The sequence below is a fragment of the Pipistrellus hanaki genome (assembly GCF_964339955.1).
Source record: "Pipistrellus hanaki genome assembly, chromosome: 3".
Taxonomy (NCBI): domain Eukaryota; kingdom Metazoa; phylum Chordata; class Mammalia; order Chiroptera; family Vespertilionidae; genus Pipistrellus; species Pipistrellus hanaki.
Genome location: NC_140505.1, coordinates 25,195,594 through 25,204,307, shown reverse-complemented (window position 1 = coordinate 25,204,307; position 8,714 = coordinate 25,195,594).

Sequence of the window (8,714 nt, the reverse complement as noted above, 5' to 3'; positions counted from 1 at the left end):
CCCACAAAGGGATGCACCTAGAGTTCCCAGCTCAGGTGACTGGGGAGGCTGAGCCACTGGGCCCTATAGGACATCTACTACACAAGGCCACTCTACCAACTCAAGGAGACATAGCAGCTCTACTTAATACATAGAAACAAACAGGGAAGCAGCCAAAATGTGGAGACAAAGAAACATGTCACAAATTAGAGAAATAGAAGAAAATTAATGGATATATAGTTCAAACTCATAGTTATAAGGTTACTCAAGAATCTTCTAGAAACCTCTAAGGGACTTAGTGAGACTCAAGGATTTTAATGAGAATGACAGAAAAATAGAAAAGGACCCTGTCAGAGGGGGAGGGGAGTTGAGGAGCTGAGTGAAAAAGATGAAGGGATTAAACAAACAAACAAAAAAACCAACACAAGAAATAGACATAGACAACACTGTGGTTATTATCAGAGGGAAGAGGATGGAGGGAGGTAGAAGAGGACAAAAGGGGGGGGGGATAAGTGATGATGGAAGATTTGACTTGGGGTGGTGAACACACAATATAAGCCAGAAATTAAGCATACCCTGACTAAAATAAAGAATGATATACAGGGATTCAACAGTAGAATAGAGGATTATGAGAATCAAATCAACAATTTGAAATATAAGGAAGCAAAAAACACCCAACCAGAAGAGCAAAAAGAAATAAGAATCCAAAAATATGAAAATAGTATAAGGAGTCTCTGGGACAACATCAAGCATACCAACATTTGCCTTATAGGGGTGCCAGAAGGAGAGACAGAGCAAGATATTGAAAACCTTTTGAAGAAATAATGACTGAAAACTTCCCCTACCCATGGAAAGAAATAGACTTACAAGTCCAGGAAACACAGAGAGTCCCAAACAAGAGGAACCAAAGGGAACCACACCAAGATACATCATAATTAAAATGCCAAGGGCAAAATACAGAGAGAGAATATTAAAAGCAGCAAGAGAAAAACAGTTAGTTACCTACAAGGGAGTACCCATACGACTGTCAGCTGATTTCTCAATAGAAATGATGCAGGCCAGAAGGGAGTGGCAAGAAATATTCAAAGTGATGAATAGCAGGGACCTACAACCAAGATTACCCTATCGAGCAAAGCTATCATTTAGAATTGAAGATCAGTTAAAAAGCTTCACAGACAAGAAAAAGCTAAAGGAGTTCATCACCACCAAACCAGTATTATATGAAATTTTGAGGGTATTCTTTAAGAAGACGAGGAAGAAGAAAAAGATAAAAAATATGAACATCAAAATGATAACAAATACATACCTATCAACAATTGAATCTGAAAATCAAAATAAAAGAATAACAAATCTAATGAACAGAATAAACTGAATAAAATAGAATCAGAGGCATGGAAATGGAACAGACTGATGATTCTCAGAGAGAAGGGGGTGAGATGTGGGAAGAAATTAAACATGTATGACATATGCATGTATGCATTACCTATGGACACAGACAATAGGGAGGCGAAGGCCTGGCGTGGGGTGGGAACCAGGTGGAGGAGGGGTTGGGGGGCAGGGAAAGAGGGACATCTGTAATAATCTCAGCAATAAAGAATTTTTTTAAATGGACAAAGGACCTGAAAATATACTTCTCCAAAGAGGACATATAGATGGCCAATAGACCTATGAAAAGATGCTCAGTGTCACTAATCATCAGAGAAATGCAAATTAAATCACCATGAGATATCACCTTGCATCTGTTAGAATAGCTGTCATCAATAAATTAATAAACAGCAAGTGCTGGAGAGGATGTGGAGAAAAAGGAACCCTCGTGCACTGTGGGTGGGAATGAAGATTGGTGCAGCCACTATGAAAAGCAATATGGAGTTTCCTCAAAAAATTAAAAGTAGAACTGCCTTATGACCCAATGATTCCACTTCTGGGAATATATCCAAAGAAACCCAAAACATTAATTAGAAAGAATATATGCGCCCTTATATTCATTGCAGCATTATTTATAATAGCCAAGATTTGGAAGCAGCCCAAGTGCCCATCAATAGACAAGTGGATAAAAAGGCTGTGATACATGTACATGATGGAATACTACTTGGCTGTAAAAAAATAATAATAAAATAAAAAACTTACCCTTAAAACAGCATTGATGGGCCTGAAAAGCATTATGCTAAATGAAATAAGCCAGTCAGAGAAAGGCAAGTACCATACCATTTCACTCATATGTGGAATCTAAAGAGCAAAATCAACTAACAAAGTAGAAACAGACTCTTAGATACAAAGAATAGACTGACAGCTGTCAGAGGGGGAGGGGAGTTGAGGAGCTGAGTGAAAAAGATGAAGGGATTAAACAAACAAACAAAAAAACCAACACAAGAAATAGACATAGACAACATTGTGGTTATTATCAGAGGGAAGAGGATGGAGGGAGGTAGAAGAGGACAAAAGGGGGGGGGGGGATAAGTGATGATGGAAGATTTGACTTGGGGTGGTGAACACACAATATAATATACAGATGATGTATTATAGAATTATACACCTGAAACCTATATAATTTTATTAACCAATGTCACCCCAATAAATTAAATTTTACAAAAAATGAAATAAAAACAGTAAAGCTGTTAGAAATGTTCATGTAGCAGTCCTTGTGAGGACATGCCTATAAATGGAATGTCTGAGTTATATGGTCATATGTTTAATATTTTAGGAAACTGCCAAACTATTTTCCAAGGTGGTTTTGTTATTTTACGATCCTGCCAGTAGCCTATAAGAGTTCCTTTGGCTCCACATTCTCGCCAACATGAGGCTGGCCAGTCTTTTTAATTTTAGTCATTCTGGTGGGTTTGTGGTAGTATCTCCTTCTGGTTTTAATTTGTATTTTCCCGATGACTAATGATGTTCAGGATCCTTTTGTGTGCTCCTTGGCTATCCATATGTCTTCTTTGGTGACATGGCCTTTCAAATCTTTTGCCCATTTTTAGGTCTGTCTTGTTATTGTTGAATCTTAAGACTTCTTTATATATTCTAGATAAAGTCTCTTGTTAGATACATGTTTTGCAAATATTTCCTCCCACTCTGTTGCTTGCCTTTTCCTTTCCTTTTGTGTCTTTTGAAGGGCTCAAGTTTAAGATTATGGAACTTAATTTATTGATCTTTTCCAATCTAACAGTCACCAGGATTTTATCTTATATTTCTTCTGGAAGTTTTAGATTTATGATTTTTTTCAAGTTAATATTTGTATGTGGTGTGAGGTGAGGGTTTTGAGGACCTTTCCTTGCTTTGTTTTGTTGTACATGAATGTCCAAATGTCCTTGTTGAAAGATTATTCTTTCCCATTGAACGGTCTTGGCCATCTGTTAAAACCAATTGGCCATATCTGAGTAGGTCTGTTTCTGGGACCTCTGTTCTGTCCCATTGATCTGTCTGTCTATTGTAATGGTGATATCACAGTGACTAGATGGTCCAGGGTCAGATCCTCCTGGCCATGCTCCAGTGCTCCGTGGTCAGTCCAGGAAGACCAGGGCCCCCCCTGGAGCTGTCCAGTGTAGAGTCCTTGAAGTTCAACAGGCTTTGCCTTCAGATTTCCTCATGGCATCCTCCTCCTCCATAACTCTCCCTGGCTCCCATCTTGGTCAGAGTTCCTCCTTCTTATCTGTCATTCAAGGCCCTCAGTAGGCTGTGCCTATCTCTACATTTCAATCTGATCTCAGTCTGCTCCCAGGTGGCCCCCCAACATCTGGGGTGTCCTCCCTGTGGGCCTCTGGCTGTGGTGCCTGTGTCTGGATCCACTTCCTGTACATCACCCCTGACCCAGCCTTCCCTGGAACCCCACTGGAGTCTCCCCTGTTTAGCACAGCACCCCAGACTCGGATGACCAGCCAGGTTCATGGGTCCTGATGGATTCATGCACAAACTAACTCAGAACTAACTCATTGGTAATGCCACTTGCTAGGTGCCTTACCTGAACGTCTCTAGATACCAGCTTGGAGGTAATATAATAGGAAGGAAAACCCACATCCTGAAATTGAGCCCAGACCACCACAGCCCTGAACAAGGTCATTCCTGCCCCTAGAGTGAGGACACGGTATGGCCCTTTGGGGAGCTGACCAGGCGGCAGGGACTCATTTTTGAGGCAAGTCTGGCTTTCAGCTTTTCCTGCCACTAACTCAAAGGAGCCTGTGCACTCTTCCCTCCAATAATCAAACCATCTCCTTTGATGCTGATGGCATAAGTGACCTCAAAACGCCCGAGGTGCTGGCACTGAGAGAGGGCCTGATCTCCTGCCTCCCTGGGGTCTTGCCTCCTGGGTCGGCCCTGGTCCCTCCTGCGTCAGGCTTCCCGCAAAGTCTCAGCCGTGAGGACCTTCAGCTGCTTGGAGGAAAAGGGGAAAACAGCTCCGAAAAGCCTTCTTCGGCCCTGGGCCATTGTTTTTTCTCCTAGCAAACTTGGCCCCCGTGTGCTATTTAACCAATAAAAGCTTGGCCTCCGTCCTCCTGCTGTGAAATAGGGTTTGGCCGAGGCCAGGACAAACAGCGCCTTGGGGTGGCTAGCCTTTGGGACTGAACGGCCCTCCTGATTCCACCAGCCCTTGCTTTTATTGGATTTCAAAGTGTCCTCTCAAATCTCCCTCAGAAAATCAAGCTTTCCCTTCTCTAATGAGGAACAGAATCGGTAGAATGGGTCCCCTGACATCGGGCTCTCAACAGCCAAACTGGTGGCTGCTGGCAATCTGACCTTCAAACATGCTTGTTCCCATGGCAACCACTGTTTGGGGGTAAACTGTCTCCATGCCCTCCAGAGTTCCTGGTGAAGCTGCTGGCCTCTGGGAATGTGTGTTCATTTTCCTGTCTTCTTCCTTCTCCCTGCTCAGTGCACCGGCCCCTGGCAAAGCGCCCGCATAGATAAGGCTGCAGCAGCGCTTTCTGGAGGAGCAGCAAGGAGTTCGTGCCTCCCCCTTGTCACGCTCTGTGCCAAGGGCAGGTGGCTGAAAACCAACACCCTCATAAATCGTGATCACAGCAAAAATAGCCTTGTGCCTTTAAAAATACACACAATTGACTATTGTCTTAACATCCAGATTAGTTGTGCAGTGCTGAACTGGTGAAAGAATGCAGTCCTTAGCACTGGGCAGAAACACCATTCACACACATTAGGTTTTCATCAAGCGCAAAGGTCCTTTCGAAGTTCCGATTTAGAAGAGACAGACACAACTAAAGAATCAAATAAACGCCAAGTTCGCCAGGGAACAGCCCAGAAACCATGCCTGGTTTATAAGCAGAAAGAGCCACCCCAGGGCTCCTGGGCTCACTGGTCCTGGGCTCCAGGGCCCCCTGCTAACTCCTGAGCAGCGGCCCAGTGGGGTTCCAGGTACATCTCAAGGTCATGGCTGAAATCCAGTCCACATCAGGGCCAGCCTGCAGCACAGGTTGTGGTTTCTGAGTCAGCACCTTCGGAGGTTCTCTGCTCACAATTCTAGACTGGCCCAACCTCCTCTCACCAACGGGGGTGACTGAGATAACTGCACCTCGATAGTGAGTGTGTGTGTGTCCCGTGGCTGCTGTAACAAATGACCATGGACTCGGCAGATTGAGACATTACTGCGTTATCATCTTACAGTTCTGGAGTTTGGAGGTCAGACCTGGGTCTCGCCAGGTTCTAGTCAGCGTGCTGCAGGGCTGGTTCCTTCTGGAGGCCCCACGAGAGAGCGTGTGCCTCACCTTTCTCAGCCCAGAGAGGCACCTGCATTCCTTGGCTCACGGCCCCGTTCTGGGACCTCAAATCCAGCAGCGCAGCCCTTTCCAATCTCTCTCTGCAGCTCCCCCTCCTATCTCCATTTTACAAGGATCCTGTGTTCACGGTGGACTCACCAGGACCATCTAGGACGATCTCTATATCACTACTTAATCCCACCTGCAAAGTCCTGGTTAGCAGTGAGGGGACATAGCTGCAGGTACTGGTGATTCAGACATGGAGGTCTTGGGGTGAGAGCTGTCATCCTTCTACAGGCCACCCCTGTGAGTCGGCCTTCCATTCCTTGAACTTGATATTCCAGGAAACACAAAGTGCTCTCCTGCCTCTGAGTCTTGGCTCAGAGGTTCCCACTGCCCAGCACCCCTTCCAATAGCCTTCACCGGGCTCATCCCTATTCTCCTTGGAAATTGAGCGCTCATTGTAGCTGAGTCCCAGGCCTGTGATGCCCAGGAGGGATGACCTCCCAGAACAGGTGTGTGTGTGTGTGTGTGTGTGTGTGTGTGTGTGTGTGTGTGATCTCCCAGAATAGGGTTCAGGAGACAGGCCTGATGGACGCTGGGCTAGTGTCTCCCTAGACTCTGGGTGTGAGGCCTGAGGCTGCCTCAGTTTCCTTAGCTGTGAAACAGGTACAAACACAAGTCCTATCCTCAACAGTGAGACAGTGATCAGGTCCTTTACTGACTTCCTTATGGGCTGTGTGTCCTGGGCCACTGTAATGACCTCTCTGTGCTCCAGACTGTCATCTGCAAAATAGACCTCATTTTTGCAAAGTTTTACATGAGGACCAAATGGGTCATAGTCTGAAGAGCTTGTGAATGTTAAACGTGATTTGTTGTGAAAGGAATTAGCCTCAGTCACAAAGACGCCAGGTGTTGAGCAGGAGAGGATGGAAGGAAAGGCAGACGCCGCTGTGAGCAATAACCGGTAGTGGATCTGAAGCACGTGGTGAGGATGGGGCCAGCGAGGGCGGTCGAGCAGGCTCAGACACCCCAAAATGTGCCTGCCACAGCTGGTCTTACCCATACCCCACTCCCAAAACCACCTCAGGGGCTGAGAGGGAGCCAGAGCCTCAGAGGCACTGCAACTTTCCACAAGTCAGCACCTCCTGGTTGCAGTTATGACTATAAAAGGTTGTGAAGTGTGTGAGATGGGGAAGGGGCGGTGTTAACCAAGGAGGCACCGAGGAAGCAAGATGAGCAGGGAGGGAGGGAGAGAATGGGAGGGGAAGTCTAGCCAGTCCAGGACCAGCAGCACGGTTGCCATGGAGACAAAATGCAGACCTAGCAGCCAGGGCCTGTCTCGGGCCCCTCCGGCTTGCACCTCACAGGGAGACCTTGAGAACCGTCCACAGCTGGGCTTGCTGGTGTCTGTGATTAAGAAGTTTGACTCAATGGATAGTGTCAGCCTGCGGACTGAGGGGTCCCAGGTTGGATTCCGGTCAAGGGCATGTACCTTGGTTGCAGGCACATCCCCGGTGGGGGGTGTAGCAGGAGGCAACTGATAGATGTTTCTCTCTCATCGATGTTTCTAACTCTCTATCTCTCTCCCTTCTTCTCTGTAAAAAATAAATAAAATATATTAAAAACAAACAAAAAAAGAAGTTTGACTACCTCCTCCTCCCACCTTCAGCTGCAGTGCCTAAAACCTCCCCCGCAGACCTCTGCGTGGACCCTGCCCCAGGCCCCCAGGCGCTCAAGGCCTCGCGCCCTGGCCCAGCAGCTGCAGGGCCCCTGGCCTGGTGACTCGCAGAAGCTCTCAAGAGAGAGGTGTGCCCTTGGCTCTAACTACCCAGTCGGTGTTCCACCGAGAGTGTTCTTTTGGCATTTTCTCTTCCGCTTTTGAATCTCCTCTTTGTCTTTGGGTTTTGAACAGGCTCCAGGTCCTTGGGGAAGTGGTGGACTCGCAACTCCACCGGGGCAGGGGAGGTACACGATGAGCCTGGAGCATCCTGTGGGGCCAGACAGCCTGGAAATGCTTCCAGATTTAATGAACCAGAAAGGTTAAGAGCTTTCAGAGCACCCGGGCGCAGCCTGAAGGCGCTGCCAGTGGCCACAGAGGGGCCGCACGATCAGCAAAATGTGCGAAGGTGGCCCTGGGTTCTAACCCGAGAAGAACACACACGGGCACGAGCTTGTACCGATGGAAACCCTGACTGGACAAGCCCCTGGAAACGAGGGTCAGAGCTCTGTGCTTGGAGGAAGGCACGTGCAAACCCTGCCACTTCGTGCCACGGATGGCTTCCATCCTCAGCTCTGGGCGAGCGGAGGCAGGACTGCTGGTAGAGCTGTGGCCGGAGGGCCGGGAGCACCCACCTGGACTTAAATGCGGGCTCCCTCCTGGGCCTGTCAGGGAAGCAGCCACATGGGGACCCGCCCATCCCAGAACCGCAGCCGGAGAGGACTGGGGCTGCTGCTGCCCTCGGTGGCTGGAGGACTGGCGACAGCAATTTTATCCCTGCTTCCCCTACAACAGTGTTTCCCAAACTTTTGACATATGTGTACCCCTTCTATAGTTTTCCGTAACGCTGAGCACCCCTCGTACTTATGAGAATGTAGAATCAGGAGCAGCTAAGCACGGTGCAGTGCATATCCCCACCGAACGCGTACCCCCACCAAACTCTTCCCGTACCCCTGGGGGTGAGCGTACCACACTTTGGGAAACACTGCCCTACAACAAGTGTCCAGCAGATGGCTCCTCAGAAGCCTGGAGCTCAGAGTCGGAAGGGCTTGTATTATATTCACCTACTATGATGGCATCCAGCATGAGTAAGAGCCTGCACAGATTCAAGGAGTGGCTGACTTGGAGGTTGGGGGAGGGCGGGACAGAGGCCAGGACTCCGGAAGGGCTTGCTGAGAGGACCAGGCGTTCTCCTGGCCCGCGCACCAGCACGTGTGGGCCAGAGGACGTTCTGTGCTCCACTGCGGGCTGCGGCCCCCGGGGACCATGTCTGATTCTCAACTCCCACCTGCACGAGCCCCCAGAGGATGGTT